Source organism: Poecile atricapillus, chromosome 26 (genome assembly GCF_030490865.1).
Source record: "Poecile atricapillus isolate bPoeAtr1 chromosome 26, bPoeAtr1.hap1, whole genome shotgun sequence".
In the NCBI taxonomy this organism is placed as follows: Eukaryota; Metazoa; Chordata; class Aves; order Passeriformes; family Paridae; genus Poecile; species Poecile atricapillus.
Genome location: NC_081274.1, coordinates 5388604 through 5412581, shown reverse-complemented (window position 1 = coordinate 5412581; position 23978 = coordinate 5388604). Strand labels below are relative to the sequence as shown.

At 45.3% G+C, this 23978-nt stretch overlaps 2 protein-coding genes and 1 pseudogene across 2 annotated transcripts in view; 1 reads left to right on the top strand and 2 right to left on the bottom strand.

Moving 5' to 3' along the window:
• LOC131588627 (zinc finger protein 239-like) overlaps positions 1-23978 on the bottom strand; it is a 369862-nt gene that overhangs the window by 22198 nt on the left and 323686 nt on the right. The gene's annotated exons all lie outside the window — the stretch shown is intronic.
• LOC131588585 (zinc finger protein 239-like) overlaps positions 1-23978 on the top strand; it is a 143900-nt gene that overhangs the window by 62164 nt on the left and 57758 nt on the right. The gene's annotated exons all lie outside the window — the stretch shown is intronic.
• LOC131588461 (zinc finger protein 239-like) lies at positions 361-3201 on the bottom strand (annotated as a pseudogene).

The following is a 23978-nucleotide window of genomic DNA, read 5'->3' as shown; positions in this document are numbered from 1 at the left end:
CATTATACATTCCAACAACATGGCTACTGAATGCTTTATCCCAATACATAATAAGTACAACCAAAATACAATTAATAATTAGTAAAGGTTTTTCCACTTTCTCAACCCATGTGTTGGGCACCAAGAACTGTATTTGTCTTAGTTTGGGGCAAATTTGGGAGAGAACCTCTAAATGGGGTTCCCCCAGGAAAGCAAAATTCAAACGATCCCTCCCCACAACTAGTTCAGGAAAAAAAGAGATTTCTTTGGACAGAAGTGGAAAAAACCTGTTTATTTAAAAGAAATTGAATAATATTAAACAATAAAACCTCTCACTGTTCGATGAAATGGTAAATCCAGGAAGATGGATGGATTTCATGTGGTATAGCTCAGCCCACTCAGGTTCTTATCAGTCCCTCCGGCACTGGATAGTGCCGAGGCCCAGGCCCCGGTGGGCCACAGGCGTGAGCTCCCGGGGTTTGTCAGGGTGTTTTTCAGTCCAGAGCAGGTTTGCAAAGATCCAAGAAAAAAGGAAAAAAAAGTCCAGGGAACTCCTCTGCCTCAGCTAGCTAAAACTAACTAAAAGCCAAAGAGAAGCTCTGTCCTGCTGTCTGTCCGTGCTGCAGACACCACAGTCCAGGAGCAGGATACAGGGGAGTGATGTTTTATTTCAACACAAAGTGCGCGCTTCTTCTTCTCCCCTTCACTCTCAGAGCCAGTCTTAAAGGTACAGAACTTAATATGCAACATAAACCAGGCGACTGGGGATACCAGTATCATAAAGTCACCCCAGGACAAGGTGGAAAGTGACATTGATGGCGTCTTTGGTACAGTTTGTAAGGGGGGAAGGCTCCTCTTCATTCATCCTCTCCAGGCCACACTGCCTTTGGAATATGGCCAACTGGCCAAGTTTTGCCCAGCTCTGGCATTTCTATTTGAGGCAGAAACAGCAATGGCATTTGCAGGAAAAACCAAAGGAGGAGCGGTGCAACGCAAACATCCTGTGCAGATGCAGGCTGTGCAGATGTGACTCGAGAACATTTGGGTTCCTGCCACTTGGATTTGTATCCCTAAGTGCAATCTCTTTGGCTGGAGGAGAGTCTGGCTGAAGAGAGAAAGCAGAAAGAGCAGTGAGGATGCTGTGCAAGGTCTCCTGTGGTGCAGAGCTGTCAGCGACTGTGAGGTGAGAGCGGGCCCGGCCTTGGCCAGGCTGGAGCCCCAGCAGAGCCCTGGCAGAGCCCGGAGAAGCCTGAGCCTCGGCAGAGGCAGGCTGGAAGGAGGCCCTTGGAGCTGCAAGAGGCAGCAGCCTGGCCCTGGCTGCCTCTTGCTGGCACCAGGCAAATCCTCCGCTCTCAGAGCCAAGCTGGCAGCTGGCTGCTCCTGAGGGGAAGCGGCGCCATGCTGGGCACAGCACACACTGGTGCCATGGGCTGTCTGGAGTCTGCACAGGAGGAGAGAAAGGCAAAGAGCAGCCCAGGGCTGGTGCCCTGCCTGACCATTCCTGCTCTTCTGCCGCCTGCCCTGGAACTCCTGGCAATGGTCAGCAGTGTGTGCAGCACTCTGGGCACAGGGGGAGGGAGCCGGGCTGCTCCGCAGGCTCCAGCACAGGGCAGTGTCCTTCAGGCACGGCATTTCTGCCAGGGGAACCCAGGCCAGCGTGAGGCAGTGACAGCAAGTCAGGGCACATCTGCATGAGCCAGTGCCTCACACAGCTCTGGGACCAAGTGCCTGCAATCCTGGAGCTCTGCACTGAGCCAGAGCAAAGGTGTGAAATGCAGAGGGTTTTGCAGAAATATTCAGGGGCACCAGGCCAGCCTGCTTTGTGCTCTCTGGGACACAGCAAGCACTGTGCAATGCAGCTCGGAGCTGCTGGCAGAGAGGGACTATGGGCATGTGCCTGAGGCTTGTTCTTGAGTAGTGATTTGGGAGGGAGCAGAAGGGTCTCAGTAGGCAATTTGTGTTTGCTTCATTAATTGCTAAATGAAAGACACAATGTGGCCTCACGCAGCAAGAGCACTTGCAGAACTTACTGACTATAAGTTTGTGTCAAATTCCAGAAAAGGAAGGAGAGGTGTTGATGTGTAACAAATAGGGCTGGTGAGTTCCATTAGCTTTAACAGTTTTCTGGGATTGAAAGTCAACAAATCTGCTCTCCCAAAGGAATTCCCACTATTGGTCTGCGTCTCAATGGATGTTCCTGCCCTGGTGTTCATCCAGGTGCCCACAGGGAGCCGTGAAGATGTGGAGCCTCCCAGCCAGGTGTCTTCCCAACACGGATCACCAGGACCACGGATCACCAGGGCTCTGCCCAACGGGGGTCACTGGGGATCATCCAACGCCGATCCTCCCATGGGGGATGGAGCTGGAGCAGCGCACGAAGCTCTTCCTGCACTCGGGGCACTCGCAGGGCTTCCCTTACTGGTGCCTCTGTTGGTGTTGGGTCAAGTTAGATCTCTGTGAGAAGCTCTTCCCACACTCAGGACACTCGTAGGGCCTCTCCCCACTGTGGATGCGCTGGTGCCTGACAAAAGTGGAGTTGCGGTTGAAGCTCATCCCGCAGTCGGGGCAGCGGAAGGGCCTCTCGTCTGTGTGAATCCGCTCATGTCTGATGAGAGTGGAGCTGCGCTGAAACCTCTTCCCACACTCGGGACACTCGTAGGGCCTCTCCCCAGTGTGGATGACCTGGTGTTTTCTCAGCTCACAGCTCCATCCAAAGCTCTTCCCACATTTCAAGCAGGTGTAGGGCCATTCCCCTGTGTGGCTCCTCTGGTGATTCCTCAGGTTGGAGCTGTACCTGAACCTCTTCCCACATTCCCCACACTTGTAGGGCTTTTCCCCAGTGTGGATGCTCTGGTGTGTCCTTAGGTTGGAGCTGCAGCTGAACCTATCCCCACATTCCCCACACTCGTAGGGCTTTTCCCCAGTGTGGATCATTTGGTGCCGCATGAGGCTGTAGCTGTGGCTGAAGCTCTTCCCACATTCTCCACACTCATAGGGCTTTTCCCCAGTGTGGATCACCTGGTGTCGGATCAGGTGGTAGCTCTTTCTGAAGCTCTTCCCACATTCCAAACACTTGTGGGACTTCTCCCCCTGCACTGAGCTCCGCCTGGATCTCCGGCTGCCCTCCTGGCACTGGGGGGATCTTTCCTCCTTGCAGCTCCCTGGACTGGGTTTGCAGACCCTCCTCGTGCGGGATCTCTGGGGCTTTTCCTCCTCTTCCATCTGGCAACGATGTGGGAATGAAAATCCTGGCTTGGGGAAAAAACAAGAGGAGAGCGCCTTGGGGTGAGGATTCCTCCTTGCCCAAGTTCATCTCAGAAAGTCACTGGGCATCTTGAGTCTGTAAGAATCTCTAAAACACCAAGATTCAGCCCAAACATCCTCCAAACATCAAGATGTTACTATGGAGTTAAATGTTTATGAAAATGTTTCTTAAAATCATGTAGAGGTAGGCCACAAGAATGTTTGGTATCAGGGATGGTCTAGCAAGCTGAAATGTTTACAGTAACGGGAACTGGTACTTGGGGTCTCCAAGATACCCACCCAGAGATAAGATTCGTACATATTTGTACAAGGATGAGCTAACTCTCATGAAGCAATATAGATAAAGTTAATGAAGCAAAATTAATGAAGCAATATTGATAAGGTTGTTATAGTGATTACTGCGACAGCTGAAATTGTAGAAATATGTGCACTTTGGACAAAGACGATGGAGCTAGATTTGGGTTGCTGATACCCCTAGTTCCTGCACACTTCAATAAAGCACCTGCATATAATCAGTCTGTGATTATGTGTGTTCCTGAACTCTAACATTTTGGTGACCCAGATGAGACCCTGTGAGTGCTGCTGAATGAGCTCACGACCCGATCACGCTCCAGCCGGCACCGAGGGATTCTCGGGGAGCCCATCCGGCCGCGACCGTCTCCGCCACTCACAACGTCCCTCTGAGAGAGGTAAGGAGCTTTTCGCTCTGCTCTGGTGCCTGCCGAGAAGACGCAGCGAAAGCTTTGCACGGTTGGGCTGGAGGAATTCCTGGTGTTGCCCAGGCGCCGTCTGTCAGACAAGTGTGAAAGCGTTGCAGGTTGGGCAGCAGTGGTGTGTGGTGCATTGTAACTGTAACATGGAGAAGCTTAAAGGGATTTGAGGTGGCAATGCCCCCATACCACGTACTTCTCCTTTGGGGTGCTTATTAGCACATTGGAAACAGGGAAACTTTGGGCAAGATTTACGTAAAGTTGATTGATTATTGTAATACATGGTGGCCAGGATATGACCTGGACAGTGGGGAAAAGTGGCCGAGAAATGGATCTTTGCAGTACAACACCATTTTACAGTTGATGTTGTTCTGTAAGCCAGAGGGAAAGTGGGATGAAGTTCCGTACGTTGATTTGTTTTCCTATTTGCGAGACAAGCCAGAATGGCAGGCTGAGTGTGGATTGATGGCAGTTAAGGCACGTGTGAGTGACAAATGTGAGGTTTGTGTAAAAGGAAAAAGTTCTTTAGAGCACCTGGCATTAAAAGAAAGTTTGCTTCAGGGGAAAGAGATGGATTTTGATTTACAAGTGGTTTCAGCAGAACCAAAAGAACCCGATTTTGTTTTGTCTGCCTCCGCTTCACCCAATCCTATTTCACCTAACCCTATCTCGCCTAATCCCACTTCACCTTGCCCTCTTTATCCTCCTCTACCGCCTTCACCTGATCCTTCTTCTCCAGGAGATGATCAAAATCTACCTGTGATACAAGGAAATGTGAAAAATGCTGGGGAGGAAGATAGCAGTAGCGGGGTGATGATAATAAATCAGCGACACCGGTATCCCATAGGACTCGGTCACAGCTTGCTCCGGTTCTGGATAGAATGGGAAAAGATTTGGGCAGACAAAGGCGGACTGTGATTGCCCCCTTGAGACAAGGAGTAGGAGTAGAAGGGCTGGTGTTTGTGGAAGTTCCTTTTTCACCTGCAGACCTGATAATTTGGAAACAATCAGCTGGAACTTAGAGAGAAAATCCTGATAAAGTAGCAGGGGTGGTAAAAGTGATTATGAAAACTCAGAATCCAGACTGGGATGATATACAAGTAATACTGGAGAATTTAATGGACTCTACTGAGAAAGAGATGGTGCTTAGAGCAGCCAAGGAGAAGGTGAGAGAAGATCTCAGAACTGGGCTGGTGATGGCGACTTTAGATGAGAACTTTCCAACCGAGGATCCAGGGTGGGATCCCAATGCCTTTGGGGACATGCGGAGGCTGAAGAGATATCAAGAGTGGCTCCAGACAGGGGTTCGGAATGCTGTACCTAAGGCTATTGTTAAGTCAAATCTTAAGGCAAGAATCAGACAGCACACCAATGTGATGTGGAACTGAGACCTTTATTTTTTGCTCTTGCATTACTTATATAGTTTTTGCCAAGCATCTAAAAATAGAATACAAACTTATAGCTCTAGTTTATAGCACTGTTTTCATTCTTCTCTAAACACGTTACTACCCTTATCTTAAAGCAAACTACTAGATGCTTGCAGACCTTTGTTTGATCCTTGTTCTTGCTCAACAAGCAGGAATATTTATCACTTTGTTTTCTTTGGCAGCTCACTGTTAGGGTCAGCATGCTCTGTAAAGAGGCTGTAAGCTAAGCACACCTGCAAAAGCCTCAACAGGCTATGAATTGGTCTAAATTGTATGAGATAAGACAGGAAAAGAAAGAATCCCCTGCTGCATTTTTGGAAAGGCTTAAGGAGGCAGCAAGAAAGTACACAGGTCTTCAACTAGAAACAGAACAAGCGAATGTTCAGCTTGTGTTCATTTTTCTTGGGCAGTCGCAGGATGATATTAGGAGAAAATTGTAGAAGTTAGAAGGAGAAGATTCAAGGAATTTGAATCAATTACTTGAAGTGGCTTGGAAAGTATACAATAACAGGGAAAAGGAAGCTAGTAAAAAGCAGCAGCAAAATCTTTTGGCAGTGATCCAAGGAAGAGAGAATCCAGGTTTCAGAGGATGCGGCAGAGGTGGTCGTGGACTGGGGAGGGGCGGACTTGGCAGAGGACGAGGGGGATGGGTTTTGCCAAGACTGGGGTTAAATCAATGTGATTATTGTAGACAAGAGGGGCACTGGAAAAATGAATGCCCAAATTGGTTTAACCAGGGCAATCAGTTCAATCAGAATCAAGATGCTTCCAAATTAATGGTGCTGGGGGAATACAGCAGCTGACTAGAATCAGAACAAAAACCAATACAAGAACCTTTAGTAACTATACAATTGGGAGATAAAGAAGTAAAATTTCTGGTGGATACGGGGGCTACATATTCTGTGCTAAATGATCTAAAAGGGCAAACTGGAGACAAAACAGCAACAATAGTTGGAGACACAGGGAAGGAAGAGAATTGACCATTCCTGCAACCCCTGGATTTGTGCTTTGGAAACAAAGTGTTAACACATGAATTTTTAGATATGCCTGAGTGTCCAATTCCACTTTGAGGATGAGATTCATTAGCAAAACTTGATGCAGTGATAACTTTTAAAAATGGGGAGCTTTTAATGAAAATACCTGAATCAAAGACAGGACAAATCTTAATGATAAAAGAAAAACCAGTCCCTACTATCCCTCGGGAAGCAGAGGATGCAGTAATTCCCTCTGTATGGGAAACAGACATACCAGGAAAATCTAAGTTGGCACAACCAGTACATGTAGAATGAAAAGAAGGAGCAAAAGCTGTCCAGGTTAAACAGGATCCCATAAAGCCAGAAGCACAGCAAGGAATAGTAAAGATTATTGAAAAGTTTTTGAAGTACCAAATTTCAGAAGAATGTGAATCAGAATTTAATACACCAATATTTCCAGGGAAGAAACCAAATAGTGAGTACAGACTAGTACAGGATTTGAGAGCAATAAATGGAATAACTAAAGATATTTACCCAGTGGTAGCTAATCCTTACACATTGTTGACATCTGTGAAAGAGAAATAAAAATGGTTTACTGTAATTGATTTAAAAGATGCCTTTTTCTGCATACCCCTTGACAAAGAAAGTAGGAAACTGTTTGCCTTTGAATGGGAAAATCCAGACAATGGAAGGAAAACTCAGCTCACCTGGACACGACTCCCACAAGGATACAAGAACAGTCCAACCCTATTTGGAAGCCAGCTGGCGAAGGAGCTGGAGATTTGGACCGAAAACGGGCAAGTTCTGAGGGAGCAATACCTGCTGTTACAGTATGTTGATGATATACTGACAGCTACAGAAAACAACCTGCAGAAAGGTAACAATTGAAATTTTAAATCAGCTGGGAATGGGAGGACATAAAGTGTCTAAAGGAAAGGCACAAATTGCCCAGCAGACTGTGATTTACCTGGGGTGTGAAATCTCACAAGGGCAATGTAAGCTGGGTACTAATCGTATTCAAGCTATTTGTGCCATTCCAGTACCCCAGAACCTGCATGAGCTGTGAGTTTTCCTTGGGATGACAGAGCGGTGCCACCTGTGGATCATGGACTATGGACTAATTGCAGAGCCCCTGTATGAAGCCCAGAAGACACAACCGCTTACCTGGGGCAAACCACAGAAGGAGGCCTTCCTCAGACTGAAGGAGGCATTGACAACAGCTCCAGCGTTAGGATTGCCTGATCTATCCAAAGATTTTCAGCTGTTTGTGCATGAAAGATCACACCCAGCACTGGGAGTGCTGACCCAACATTTGGGAAGCTGGAAAAGGCTGGTAGGCTGCTTTTCCAAACAACTTGACAACGTGAGTGCCGGATGGCCTTCATGCCTGCGGGCAGTTCCAGCCACTGTGATGCTGATCCAAGAAGCCAGGAAACTCACGATGGGTAGACACACAGATGTCTATGTGCCACACATGGTGACCACTGTTTTAGAACAAAAGGGGGCCATTGGCTATCTCCAAGCAGGATGATGAAATTCCAGGTAATCCTAACCGAGCAGGATGATGTCCCACTAAAGACAACTAACCTTTTGAATCCAGCTTTGTTCCTTACCAGCAAACACATCTGCCCAACGAGCAGAACTGGTTGCTTTAACCAGGGCATTAGAGATGAGTGAAGGGAACAAAGTAAATATCTGGACTGATTCAAAACATGCTTTTGGAGTGGTGCAGGTACACAGGGCACTGTGGAAAGAAAGAGGACTGCTGTCTCCTCAAGGCACACACATTAAACATCAAGATGCAGTCCTGCAATTAATAAAAGCAGTACAAAAGCCTGAGCAAGTAGCAATCATGCACTGTAAAGCTCACCAATCAGGAAACTCCAAAATTCATGAGGGAAATCGGAAAGCAGACTGGACAGCCCGACAAGCTGCTCGAGAAGTACAAACTGCAATGGCATTGATACCTTTAAAAACTAATGTATCTCAATTCAATTTACCCCCAGAACCAAAATGTTCAATAAAAGATGAGAAATTGGGACGCTCACTGAATGCACAGAAGAATTCAGAAGGGTGGTATGTGACTACACAGGGACAAGTAGTGGTACCCCCCTCGATAATGAGAGAAGTTCTACAAATTAAACATAACAAATGTCATTGGAGTGCAGAAGCATTGGTGAAATTTCAGTATGGATGTTAACAATCCAAAATCATTAATGTCAAAATGTGAAATTTGCTTAAAGAACAATCCAGTGGCTAGACAACAGGCACAATTAGGGAAAATTCAGGTAGGAGGAGAATCAGGAGATTATTGGCAAGTAGATTTTGTAGAATTACCAAGAACTCGAGGATACAAATATCTATTGGTAGGGGTTGACACATTTTCAGGATGGCCAGAAGCTCTTCCCTGTCGCACAAATCAAGCAAAGGAGACAGTCAAGTGGTTACTGCAAGAAACCATTCCAAGATTTGGGGTGTCTCTAGGAATATCATCAGATAGGGGCCCACATTTCACAGCCACCATAGTGAGGGAGGCGAGTAGGTTGCTGGGAATAGCTTGGGATCTCCATACACCATGGAGACCCCAATCCAGTGGACAGGTAGAGAGGATGAATCAGACATTGAAGAGGCAAATCAGCAAAATATGCCAAGAGGCTAAATTGCAGCAGCCACAAGCTTTACCAATAGCACTGCTGAGGATTTGGATAAAGCCTAGAAGCGGGATGTCAGTCAGTCCTTATGAGATATTGGATGGGAAACCATATGAATCCCCTGAACCTAATCCAAATGTACATGTTACAGGGAAGCAAGAGGTGTAGAATTATGTTCTGTCTCTTGGAAAAGCTCAAGCTCGACTTTGGAGCACCCTTGTGTGGAATAGGCCGCTGACTCTTGAGAATCCAGTTCATGACATCCCCCCGGGAGATGAAGTGTACGTTAAAAGCTGGAAGGAAGAACCATTAAAAGAAAGGTGGAATGGACCCTATCAGGTACTGTTAACTACCTTGACAGCAGTCAAAGGAGCTGGACTGGATCCCTGCATACATTACACCAGAGTGAAGAAGGTTTCCCCTGCACTGTGGACTGCACAAACTGTGGGGCCAACAAAGCTGAAGATAAAGCGGTTTGATTGTTTCAAATGTCTAGGTTGCTAGTGACTGGAATGGTGATTATTTCATGGCCTTCACTGCCATCAGTTGGAATCAATGTTACCTTGGGATGTGAAATGCAAAAGGATCAGCTGACAACTCTTCATTTGAGAATGAAGAGGGATGTGGGGGTGCAGCCAGAAACACAAGTGATAAAAGTCTCTAATACTATTCAGGCAGAAAATGGGATGATTAGATTGATTAAAGATTTTGCCAACATGCAAAACACCAGCAAAATAACTGCCTGTCTGCCAATACCAAAGGCAGCAGGAGACCAAATAAATTAAAGAATTATAACATCAAAATTTCCTGAAATACAAAAGAATACAAATGAAAATGTGAGCTGTGTATTGCAAATCGATTACGAGTACCCAAATAAGACAGTGTTTGAAAATGCTGTGAAGCCAAAGTATTCATCTAGATGGGATTGTCATGAAAATGGAGGAAAGTATGAACCAAAACTAGGCTGGGATGGGGGATTAGGGAATTATGGATGGTGTAATGAAAAGATAGGAAAGGTCATTAAAGAAAAGATTCCAGTGTTGAAGTGGAAGTGAGAAGGACAGGAAGGAAAAGATCGGGCTGAAGCTTGGGACAGTGCATGGTCAATGAGTGTGCTTCAGAAATTCCAATCTATGGCAGATAGCCCTTGGTGCATTAAGTGGGAAGGCTCTGAAAATGAAACAGATCCAGGGGTATGGAACACTGCAACCAGTAGTAGAATGGAGGCAGACAAAGTGAATTGGTGGGTATGGAACAAAACCTATGACTGTACCTCTGATGATGAAGAAATAAAACAAATGCCACCACTAGTGATAGCTCTGCAAATTGGATGTGCCTGCAGAGGAATCAAACACAAACAAGGTGAAATAAATGACAAGACAGGACAAGTGATCCAAAAGATAATATGTAGCACAAGTACAATTCAGAGTCCAGGCCAATTTGGATGGGCAGCAAGCGATGGCACCTGGACAACACATTTGCCTGGAGGTGAAAAAGTAAAAGAGATTACTTTAGGCCTCCCCACCTTATGCCCAATTTGGAAAAGGTCCCCATTCGAGGGAGAACATGAACTTCTGCTAATAAGGACAAGACAAGATGTTCAGGAAAACAAATCTGAAGATGAAGAAAGATGGCAGGAAACCTCCAGCAGTGTAAAATTTGAGTGGGCCCTGGAATCCTTGTTTGGTCCAATAGCAAATTATAATAATAGAAAGATGTTGTACAAACTTACAGGTCAGGTAGAAAGATTGGCAAGAGTTACCAAAGAGGGATTTAGAGAGCTAAATGTACAATTACAAGCCACAACTAAAATGACCCTGCAAAACAGATTGGCTTTAGATATGTTATTGTTGAAAGAACACGGAGTGTGCGCGTACCTAAAAGGACAAATTGATCACTGCTGCATCCACATCCCAAATGGAACTGCAGATGTAGAACACAACATTAATCCATTAAAACAAATAGAACAGGAAGCACAGAAAGAGAGGGAAGATCTCACCACAATTTAGTTAGATACAATTTTTGAAGGGTTGGGATGGAATGTGAGCTCCTGGATCAAATCTATTCTTGAGAGTCTGATAATCCTACTAATTGTGTTCTTAGCAATCTGGTTAATCTGTGCAGTTCTGAAAGGAGAGATAAAGAAAAGAGTATCCTGGAACCAGAAGATAATAAAGGCACTGACATGGGACAGAGATCCACATCCGCATTTGTCATCTCCAAGTCCTCCAGAGTGTAAGAACACTTACAACAACTGTGGATTCCAAGATGAACATCAAGTATAAACTCAGAAAAAGGACTGTATATAGTGAAAGCATTACATTTATTATAGCAAAGTGAAATACATTGAATGTGGGGAAATACGTTACTATAGGGTTAAATGTTTCTGAAAATGTTTCTTAAAATCATGTAGAGGTAGGCCACAAGAATGCTTGGTATTAGGGATGGACTAGCAAGCTGAAATGTTTACGGTAATGGGAACTGGTACTTGGGGTCTCCAAGATACCCACCCAGAGATAAGATTCGGACATGTTCGTGCAAGGATGAGTTAAGTCTCATGAAGCAATATGGGCAAAGTTAATGAAGCAATATTAATGAAGCAATATTTATAAGGTTGTTATAGTGATTACTGCTTCAGCTGAAATTGTAGAAATATGTGCATTTTGGACAAAGACAATGGAGCTAGATTTGGGTTGCTGATACCCCTAGTTCCTGCGCGCTTCAATAATGTACCTACATATAATCAGTCTGTGATTCTGTGTGTTCCTGAATGCTAACAAAGACAGATCAAAAACTTCCAAAACACCAAAAATCTGATATCACCCAAAAATAGAAAGATTCAGCCCCCACAACAAAACAAAACACCAACATTCAGCCCAATAAAGCTCAGAAACTCCAAGATTCAGCCCCGTGAAAATCGTGCATCTCTCTGCCCGGGCACTCGCTGCATGGGGGGGTGAGGGGGGCAATGAGGCCGGGCCGGAGCAGGGGGTGCCTGAGAGAGGCCCCGAGCCCGGGGGAAGCCCCTGCAGAGCCATGGAAGTGGCTCCTGGCCGGACTCGGGGATCCCCCTGGCGATCCCCGCTGGAGCAGCCTGGTCCTGAGGGACTCTGGCCCCTGCGAGGGACCCCAGGCTGCAGCAGGACAAGGATTCCTGTCCCTCAGGGGGAGGCACTGACATGACCTGACTGTGACCCCCATCCCTGTGCCTCTGGGCGGGGAGGGGGACCGAGAGGGGCAGAAAGTTAAGCCCGGGAAGGAGGGAGAGCTGGGGGGAAGATGGATTTCCGGAGGAATTACTTTGCTTCTCATTTTCTTGTTCTGATACGTTTGGTAATAAATTCAATTAATTTCCCCAAGTCAGGTGTGCTGTGCCCGTGACCAAGGATTGAACTGTCCCCACCCTCATCCAGACCCCCGAGCCTTCCCTTGTGTGTTCTGCTCCCCGCCCGGGACAGGAAGGAGAGTCACACAGTTTTAGCCTCGCTCCGGCATCCCCTGCTCCATCCCGGACTCACCCCCAGCTCGCAGCGCCCTCAGCTCCCGGGCACCCCGAGCTCCCGGCGCTTCAGCGCAGCGGCGCTTCCTTGGCCTCCTGCCCGGGCCGGGCCCAGCGCCGGGGCCGCTCCTCAGCCCAGGCTAACGAGAAATGGCGGAGCTCAGCCCAAGGGAAGCGAGTCCGTGCCGTGTGCAGAGCCCGCCGCTGGCTGCGATTGGCTGCTTCTGCCGTCACTCGTGGCTCTGGCGCGCGCTGATTGGGCAGAGCGGGGACAAGCCCGGCCCCGCTGGCGCCCCCAGGGCGGCCGTGGGGCAGGAGAGCCGCCATTGCCGGAGCGTCTGTGCGGGCCCGGCAGCGGCGGCAGCGGCGGCCGGAGCCCGGTGAGGCGGCGGCGGAGCTCGGAGGCGGCCCCAGCGCAGCGTCCCGGGCACAGCGCAGCCACCTCCGGCCTCCCGACACGAAGCGGGACGAGCCAGCGCTGCTCCGCCACCGCCTCCTGCCGAGGCCCCAGCGGCAAGGAGACCGCGGGCAGCCGCTCCCGCAGCGCCCTCAGCCCAGGGCCAACACGGGCCGGCCACGGCACAAGCCACCCGCCACAGCCCCCTGCCGCCCCCTCCCGGGCCCGCAGCGAGCCCCGAGCCCCCGCAGAACCGAGCGCGGCTCCCACCTGCGATGGCCGGGGCCGCCTCCGAGCTCCGCCGCCGCCTCTCCGGTTGTTATCAATGAAATTACAATTTTGACAGCTAGGTCCCTTGGGTTAATGGCAGTTTAATTAAAAATGAATACAATTTAGTAAATTGAATAGTAATTTGGTATAAAAGAATACAGTTTAGTAAAATAATATCATTTAGCAAAAAGTTACAATTTATATATATATTTGCCAGTAATTAAGTATGATTAAAGCATAAGCAAAACCAACCGGGTTCCTCACCCTGCCTCATGTACAGAGCAAATCACTTCAAGCTAAACTTATATACTGTATGCTTATACATATTAATTAATACTTCCCATAACTTTCCTCTTATTTCCGATTTTTCTGTCTTTATGTCACTTTTCTTCATGGTACATGCTTCACTTTTTGTTAGGGGGTCTTCAGTCTTCTGGTGGTCTTTTGGCGAAGGCTTCTCCTCTTCCTCATTGTCCTTTGGATAACCTTACAGGTTTGTGTGTGCGTACAAAGCGTTGTGCTACGTTACTCTACTCATTAGCCTGATATTTAGTGATTTTTAGGCCCAATGCTTAAAGTCGTTCTAATTTTGTCCATTTCAAGGCCGTTTTGGTCATGAGACATCACTTATCTTCTAAACTACATCCTGTACCTCAATTTTAACACGTAACATCTGTAAAGGGATGCATCTGCCTCGTAACACTGATTCTTTTGGTTGCTTCTGATAATAACTTTCCAAATAGTTACAATTTAGTCAGCACGAATCAATTCCATTTATTATAATCCCCCATTTCTCTTTTTTATTGCATTTATTGGTGCTTTTTTTAAAAAAAACATAAACTTAAATTTTAATTTTTTTATCTTCTCAATAATTTCATTTCTTGCATTTACTTTATTTTCATTTCTAATTTTTTAACATTTTTCATGCTGTATCAAGCTTTTTGCACTCTCTTTCAAATTTAGTTAACTTTTTTTTTTTGAGCTATTATAGTTTCTTTTCGTTCAGTATTCCTTGAATTACTGAATGGATTAGTCTAATAAGGCATGAAATTATACAAAATAGAAACAATAATCTTAATATAAAACACTATACCATAAATTTTAACTTTTTCCACTAAGTGCTTCTAAAAAGGTTATCTCACTAATCAGTCTTCAAAATAAAATTCTATTTTTGAACTGGTATATATATCTTTAGCAATTTTTGTGACGGCTCTTCTATAATCATTTATCTTTATACAACACTCAGATTTGTTAAACTTTCTACAAACTCCCCCTTCTTCAGCTAACAAATAGTCCAGGGCAATTCTGTTTCCATAAACAAATGCTCACACTTGTGAATGTTGCTTGGCCAGCAGCTTTAGGGCAGTAGAGGTGTGGTTTGAAACAACTTTAACTACTGTCTGCAGCTTCATGAACTGATTCAATAGATAGATTTGGGTTCTATATCTCTAAGATCCATCTGCAGCTCAAGTGGCTGGGTCATCTCTCTGCAGGCCATTTGTCTTCATTTCTGGTTTCTTCTTGCTTTTGGAAAGTCAAGGTTCAAGTCCCTTTTATTGTTCTTTAATGTTTCATAAAGTGGTGTTCTTAATATATTGCTCCTGGACCTCGGTATAACGAAGAAGGAGGGTCATGTAACTCTTAAGATACAGGTTCTTTTTCACTTTTGAGGTAATTCACTGTATGCTCTTTACTCACAATTTTAATATATTCCATCAGGGGCTTTCCATTTGTTACTTGTTGTACCTGGTTGTTCCAAATAGAATTTTAGGTCACTTATGGATTGGTAAGGGTTAGCTCCAGAACTTTTATACCAGCACAAATCAACATGGTTATCCTACAATTAGTTTCTTTTTGTCATTCTCTAATATCCAGCAGGAGTTTTTGGTGGCCAGGTTTTAGTATTGTTATCTGATACAAACTGTTTTAATTATTTGATGATTCAAAATTTATCTTCCAGGTTATTTTAATGTCTTGGAAGTTTGAGTAAGATTTCATTTTAAAAATTGGTCTGGAGCTAGACTCTCACTTTCCCACAGCTATTTTTTAGCTATTTTAAGTCTTTCACAAATTTAACATTTAAATAATTTTAGTTCTGTAACTACTTCTTGCATTTAACTTACAAAAATATTTTAGTTAAGGTTGGCCAATCTCAGTTGCTATACTGCTGTTTCAACTGTTCACACTACTTACTAATTTTCTCTAATTCTTTCCCTGAGATTTTTTTATACTTTTATAAAATTACTGTGATTGTAACAGGCAGCATTAACATATGGATGTGCCACAAACATAGATTTTATCTTGTTTTTGTATTTGTCACATTTGTTTGCATTTGTCACATGGATCAGAATTATTGTGATTGTGTTTTTGCATAGTTTGTTTGCTCATTGTTTGCTTTTGTGCTGCTTGATTTAATATCGCTTGTTTCTTTCTTATTTTTTTGGATTCTGTCCCATCCTGCTTCATGGTTTTGGCCAGTTGCCAAGGGTATCTTAATGAACACAGTGAAAATAATCCTCAGGAGTTTTCACTCTCTGCCTTCCTCAAGGCCCCTTGGGCTGCAGCCAAGGGCCGAGGTGCCGCTCTTCTTGGTAGCAAAGTTTATACCCTGGGGTCTGGTCACTGACACGTTTGGTCTCACTGCTACCCTTGGCCTCATAAGGTTCCTATGAGCCACTTCAACTCTGCTTGTTTCAAGGATGGCACAGATTTCACAGCACTGTCTTACCTCTCTCTCTCTCTTAGTTATTTTTTTTTTCTTTTAATTTAAACTACTAAAGCTTCAGAGATGTGCCAACTACAATAAAAGTTACTTTTAACACAACTTCAGTTAGCAATTTATTAATAAAACTTTAATTAAGAGGGGCTTCTTTTAGCACAATTTTTGCTGTTAAATAAATAAAACATTTAGTCAAAACCATTTATATTTACTATACAAAATATTGAAAAACAAACATATTTTAAAAATACGGAAATTTAAGGTTCTGTGAAAAAAACCTGTGCTACATGTTTTTAACACTTATAATGCACATAACACAACTGTAACACGCCATTTAGATACTATATATTCATAAAATGTGTTTGTGCTTCACAGACTCTAAGCAAGGCAGAATTTGTCTTTTGAATGTCTAAATATAATAAACCAAACCAAATTAATGCCAGGTTGTAACAAATGGTCAGTCGTGTTATATGTTAGAGTTCACTTGGCACAGCCAGCACTGCACACTTTTCAGTTAAATGGGATTTAGGTAGTGCTGCTGTTTCTATTTCCAGCAAAATATCTTTAGATGAAGGAACAGTTTTACCTCTTTTTTTTTTTTCTTTTTTTTTTTTTTCTGCTACTTATTATTTTGTAAAGGATACAACAGATAACTCTCGCTTTCTTGTGTTTTAGTAATAAATTTATCTTTCCCCCCACCCCGGGGAAGCTGCAGGGTAGCATAGTCGCTCTCTTCTTGATAAAAAGGTTCTTTTGAATTTACATACTGATTTAAAGCTTAACAAATCCAATCTTTAAACGATCCAAACTTTGGCCAATTCAAATGATATTTTCGGATCATTTTCTTTGTCTATTTAAACATACAATAATTAATCATTTTCTGCTTGTTTTTCCTCTCCGGGATTCCCATGTATCCCAAAATCATAACATCATCCTCAGTGGACTGTCCTGAGGAATGCTCCCCTCCTGAGAAACCCCCTCACGGTTCTCACATATTCCGGGCTCTTGCAAATTCCCCTTATAATTCGCAGCCCCTGGGTTCAAGGACTTACTGTCCCTTGAACCCATCTCTGGCAGCAACCAAGCAAGAAATCTCCGGTACCAGGAGAATCTTGATCCCCCTCACTCACTCCGTGCTTCAACTTCCCCCCTCCCTCAATATTACTCTCTTGCTCTATCCCGTCTTTTGCCAACTACTCGCTTCCTGTCTAATTTCCTCTCTTTCTCAATTTCTTTTACCCCTCTTCGACTACTCATTTCTGGCTACTTCTCTTCCCAATCCCTCTTAGCTACGTACTAAAGTTCCCAACAATTTTCTCTTTTTAAAGGAAGTTGAACCTGACTCGATCACTCTCCTCCTGAGTCACTTCACTCAGCGATCAGATCGCTCCCTTCTCCCCGAGGACTTTCCCGTGGGTTTTAAGATTGGGACTCTCCCTCCCGTCCCTGCCGGGGATTTTCACTCGTTCTTCTCTTTCCCTTCCCTCCTTTCCCGGCCGGTCTCCTCGCGGAGAGCCGAAAACGCGGTACGGCCGGAGGTCTGCACTCCCTTTGTGGCTCCGGGCTGCCCAGCCCCGTCTCAGCCACTGCACACACACACACAGGCACACAGCTCCCCCCTGCCCAGCCCCGTGGGACTCACACACTCCGTTTGCCCAGCGCTTCTTGTGCACAAGACGTTTTACAGGCACCTTTATCTCTGGCCGGCACTCTACGGGAGCTCTTCTGCACGCTTCCTACAGCCAGCTTCTTCTGCTTATGCTTTATCCTAAGTGGAACTTCTATTTCCAAGGGAGCACGATCTAACCTTGGCACCACCTTGAAAAATTGGTGGGGAGCTCCTTCCCATCATTAGCCGTTCTTCCCCTAGATTGGAGTTCACAGGTTTTGGCACCAAACTGTTATAAATGACTTTCAAATTTCCAAACAGTCAATCTAATTAATTGATAATATACTTTAATAAATTAGATACAAAATAATAAAATAATACAATTTAGCAAAAGAATACAATTTAGTAAGAAAGATAGAATTTAGTAGATATATTCAGATACATACATGTTTGTGTGTGTGTCTGAATATAATTGGCCAGTGGTTACAAATGGTTAATGCATAAGCAAAACCAACCGGGGTACGGGGGGCGCTTCTCACTCCACCTCACGTACAGAACAAAGCACTTCAAGCTAACCTTATATACTGTGTGCTTGTACATATTCATGAATGTTTCCCGTATGTTTCCGCATATTTCGAATTTTTCTGATTTTACGTCATTTTCCTTCAAGGCACATGCATCATTTGTTGTTAGGGGGTCTTCAGTCTTCTTTTGGGGGTCTTTGGCGAAGGCTTCTCCTCTTCCTCATTGTCCTTTGGATAACCTTACAGATTTGCATGTGCGTACTAAGCGTTGTGTTAGGTTACTCTACTAATTAGTCTGATATTTACTGATTTTTAGGCCCAATGCTTAAAGTGGTTTTAATTTTGTCCATCTCAAGGCCGTTTTGGTCATGAGACATCACTTATCTTCTAAACTACATCCTGTACCTCAATTTTAACATGTAACATCTGCAAAGGGAAACATCTGCCTTATAACACTGATTCCATTGGTTGCTTCTAATAATAATTTTCCAAATAGTTACAATTTAGTCAGCACGAATCAATTCCATTTATTACACAACCTCCCGGGCCCGCAGCGAGCCCCGAGCCCCCGCAGAACCGAGCGCGGCTCCCACCTGCGATGGCCGGGGCCCCCTCCGAGCTCCGCCGCCGCCTCACCGGGCTCCGGCCGCTGCTGCCGCCGCTGCCGGGCCCGCACAGACGCTCCGGCAATGGCGGCTCTCCTGCCCCACGGCCGCCCTGGGGGCGCCAGCGGGGCCGGGCTTGTCCCCGCTCTGCCCAATCAGCGCGCGCCAGAGCCACGAGTGACGGCAGAAGCAGCCAATCGCAGCCAGCGGCGGGCTCTGCACACGGCACGGACTCGCCTGCCTTGGGCTGAGCTCCGCCATTTCTCGTTCGCCTGGGCTGAGGAGCGGCCTCGGCGCTGGGCCCGGCCCGGGCAGGAGGCCAAGGAAGCGCCGCTGCGCTGAAGCGCCGGGAGCTCGGGGTGCCCGGGAGCTGAGGGCGCTGCGAGCTGGGGGTGAGTCCGGGATGGAGCAGGGCTATGCCGGAGCGAGGCCAAAACTCTGTGACTCTGCTTCCTGTCCCGGGCGGGGAGCAGAACACACAAGGAAAGGCTCGGGGGTCTGGATGAGGGTGGGGGACAGTTCAGTCCTTGGTCACGGGCACTGCACACCTGATTTGGGGAAGTAAATTGTATTTAATATCCAACATGTCAGAGGAAGAAAATGAGAAGTAAAGTAATTCCTCCGGAAATCCATCTTGCCCCCAGCTCTCCCTCCTTCCCGGGCTTAACTTTGTGCCCCTCTCCGTCCCCCTCCCCGCCCAGAGGCACAGGGATGGGGGTCACAGTCAGGTCATGTCAGTGCCTCCCCCTGAGGGACAGGAATCCTTGTCCTGCTGCAGCCTGGGGTCCCTCGCAGGGGCCAGAGTCCCTCAGGACCAGGCTGCTCCAGCGGGGATCGCCAGGGGGATCCCCGAGTCCGGCCAGGAGCCACTTCCATGGCTCTGCAGGGGCTTCCCCCGGGCTCGGGGCCTCTCTCAGGCACCCCCTGCTCCGGCCCGGCCTCATTGCCCCCCTCACCCCCCCCATGCAGCGAGTGCCCGGGCAGGGAGATGCACGATTTTCACGGGGCTGAATCTTGGAGTTTCTGAGCTTTATTGGGCTGAATGTTGGTGTTTTGTTTTTTTGTGGGGGCTGAATCTTTGTATTTTGGGGGGATATCAGCTTTTTGGTGTTTTGGAAGTTTTTGATCTGTCTTTGTTAGCGTTCAGGAACACACAGAATCACAGACTGAATATATGCAGGTGCTTTATTGAAGTGTGCAGGAACTAGGGGTATCATCAACCCAAATCTAGCTCCATCGTCTTTGTCCAAAGTGCACATATTTCTACAATTTCAGCTGAAGCAGTAATCACTATAACAACCTTATCAATATTACTTCATTAATAAATCTTCATTAATTTTATCTATATTCCTTCATGAGACTTAACTCATCCTTGCACGAACATGTACGAATCTTATCTTTGGAGATGGTATCTTGGAGACCCCAAGTACCAGTTCCCATTACCGTAAACATTTCAGCTTGCTAGTCCATCCCTAATACCAAGCATTCTTGTGGCCTACCTCCACATGATTTTAAGAAACATTTTCAGAAGCATTTAACCCCATAATAACATATTTCCCCCCTTTGAAAATATTTCACTTTACTATAAGTGTAATGCTTTCACTATATACAGTCCTTTTTCTGAGTTTATACTTGATGTTCATCTTCGAATCCACAGTTGTCGTAAGCGTTGTTACACTCTGGAGGACTTGGAGATGACAAATGTGGATGTGCATCTCTGTCCCGTGTCAGCGCCTTTATTATCTTCTGGTTCCAGGATACTCTTTTCTTTATCTCTCCTTTCAGAACTGCACAGATTAACCAGATTGCTAAGAACACAATTAGTAGGATTATCAGACTCTCAAGAATAGATTTGATCGAGGAGCTCACATTCTATCCTAACCCTTCAAAAATTTTATCTACCCAACTTGTGGTCAGATCTTCCCTCTCTTTCTGTGCTTCATGTTCTATTTGTTTTAATTGATTAATGTCGTATTCTACATTTGCAGTTCCATTTGGGATGTGGATGCAGCAGTGATCCATTTGTCCTTTTAGGTACCTGCATACTCCGTGTTCTTTCAACAATAACATATCTAAAGCCAATCTGTTTTGCAGGGTCATTTTAGTTGTGGCTTGTAATTGTACATTTAGCTCTCTAAATCCCTCTTTGGTAACTCTTGCCAATCTCTTTCTACCTGACCTGTAAGTTTGTACAACATCTTTCTATTGTTATAATTTGGTATTGGAGCAAACAAGGATTCCAGAGCCCACTCAAATTTTACACTACTGGAGGGTTCCTGCCATCTTTCTTCATCTTAAGATTTGTTTTCCTGAACTTCTCATCTTGTTCTTATTTGCAGAAGTTCATGCTCTCCCTTGAATGGGGACCTTTTCCAAATTGGGCATAAGGTGGGGAGGCCTAAAGTAATCTCTTTTACTTTTTCACCTACAGGCAAATGTGTTGTCCAAGTGCCATCGCTTGCTGCCCATCCAAATTGGCCTGGACTCTGAATTGTACTTGTGCTACATATTACCTTTTGGATCACTTGTCCTATCTTGTCATTTATTTCACCTTGTTTATGTTTGATTCTTCTGCAGGCACATCCAGTTTGCAGAGCTACCACTAGTGGTGGCATTTGTTTTATTTCTTCATCATCAGAAGTACAGTCCTAAGTTTTGTTCCATACCCACCAATTCACTTTGTCTGCCTCCATTCTACTACTGGTTGCAGTGTTCCATACCCCTGGATCTGTTTCATTTTCAGAGCCTTCCCACTTAATGCACCAAGGGCTATCTGCCATAGATTGGAATTTCTGAAGCACACTCATTGACCATGCACTGTCCCAAGCTTCAGCCCGATCTTTTCCTTCCTGTCCTTCACACTTCCACTTTGATACTGGAATCTTTTCTTTAATGACCTTTGCTATCTTCTCATAACACCATCCATAATTCCCTAATCCCCCATCCCAGCCTAGTTTTGGTTCATACTTTCCTCCATTTTCATGACAATCCCATCTAGATGAATACTTTGGCTTCACAGCATTTTCAAACACTGTCTTATTTTGGTACTCGTAATCTATTTGCAATACACAGCTCACATTTTCATTTTTATTCTTTTGCATTTCAGGAAAATTTGATGTTATAATTCTTTAATTTATTTGGTCTCCTGCTGCCTTTGGTATTGGCAGACAGGCAGTTATTTTGCTGCTGTTTTGCATGTTGGCAAAATCTTTCATTAATGCAATCATCCCATTTTCTGCCTGAATAGTATTAGAGACTTTTATCACTTGTGTTTCTGGCTGCACCCCCACATCCCTCTTCATTCTAAAATGAAGAGTTGTCAGCTGATCCTTTTGCATTTCACATCCCAAGGTAACATTGATTCCAACTGATGGCCCTAAAGGCCATAAAATAATCATCATTACAGTCACCAGCAACCTAGACACTTGAAACAATCAAACCCGCTTTATCTGCAGCTTTGTTGGCCCCACAGTTTGTGCAGTCCACAGTGCAGGGGAAACCTTCTTCACTCTGGTGTAATGTATGCAGGGATCCAGTCCAGCTCCTTTGACTGCTGTCAAGGTAGTTAACAGTACCTGATAGGGTCCATTCCACCTTTCTTTTAATGGTTCTTCGTTCCAGCTTTTACCGTACACTTCATCTCCCGGGGGGATGTCATGAACTGGATTCTCAAGAGTCAGCGGCCTATTCCACACAAGGGTGCTCTGAAGTCAAGCTCGAGCTTTTCCAAGAGACAGAACATAATTCTACACCTCTTGCTTCCCTGTAACATGTACATTTGGATTAGGTTCAGGGGATTCATATGGTTTCCCATCCAATATCTCATAAGGACTGACTGACATCCCGCTTCTAGGCTTTATCCAAATCCTCAGCAGTGCTATTGGTAAAGCTTGTGGCTGCTGCAATTTAGCCTCTTGGCATATTTTGCTGATTTGCCTCTTCAATGTCTGATTCATCCTCTCGACCTGTCCACTGGATTGGGGTCTCCATGGTGTATGGAGATGCCAAGCTATTCCCAGCAACCTACTCACCTCCCTCACTACTGTGGCTGTGAAATGTGGGCCCCTATCTGATGATATTCCTAGAGGCACCCCAAATCTTGGAATGATTTCTTGCAGTAACCACTTGACTGTCTCCTTTGCTTGATTTGTGCGACAGGGGAGAGCTTCTGGCCATCCTGAAAATGTGTCAACCCCTACCAATATATCTTTGTATATTTGAGTTCTTGGTAATTCTACAAAATCTACTTGCCAATAATCTCCTGGTTCTACTCCTACCCGAATTTTCCCTAATTGTGCCTGTCGTCTAGCCACTGGATTGTTCTTTAAGCAAATTTCACATTTTGACATTACTGATTTTGCCATTGTTAACATCTGTACTGAAATTAAATTTTGTTTTAACAATTTCACCAATGCCTCTGCACTCCAATGACATTCGTTATGTTTAATTTGCAGAACTTCTCTCATTATCAAGGGGGGTACCGCTACTTGTCCCTGTGTAGTCACATACCACCCTTCTGAATTCTTCTGTGCATTCAGTGGGTGTCCCAATTTCTCATCTTCTATTGAATATTTTGGTTCTGGGGGTAAATTGAATTGAGATACATTAGTTTTTAAAGGTATCAATGCCATTGCAGTTTGCACTTCTCGAGCAGCTTGTCGGGCTGTCCAGTCTGCTTTCCAATTTCCCTCATGAATTTTGGAGTTTCCTGATTGGTGAGCTTTGCAGTGCATGATTGCTACTTGCTCAGGCTTTTATACTGCTTTTATTAATTGCAGGACTGCATCTTGATGTTTAATGTGTGTGCCTTGAGGAGACAGCAGTCCTCTTTCTTTCCCCAGTGCCCCATGTACATGCACCACTCCAAAAGCATGTTTTGAATCAGTCCAGATATTTACTTGGTTCCCTTCACTCATCTCTAATGCCCTGGTTAAAGCAACCAGTTCTGCTCGTTGGGCAGATGTGTTTGCTGGCAAGGCCTTTGCCTCCACCACTGCACCTGTTGTTGTTACCGCATATCCAACGTATCTGGTCCCGTTCTCCACAAAACTGCTTCCATCTGTAAACAGCTCCAGTCTGCCTGTTCCAGTGGGACATCTTTCAAATCTGCTCTAGCTGAACAGGTGTGTTCTATCACTTCCACACAATCGTGTTCCAGTGGGCCTTCTTCAGTTGTGGTACCTAGGAACAAAGCTGGATTCAAAAGGTTAGTTGTCTTTAGTGGGACATCATCCTGCCCAGTCAGGATTACCTGGAATTTCATCATCCTGCTTGGAGATAGCCAATGGCCCCCCTTTTGTTCTAGAACAGTGGTCACCATGTGTGGCACATAGACATCTGTGTGTCTACC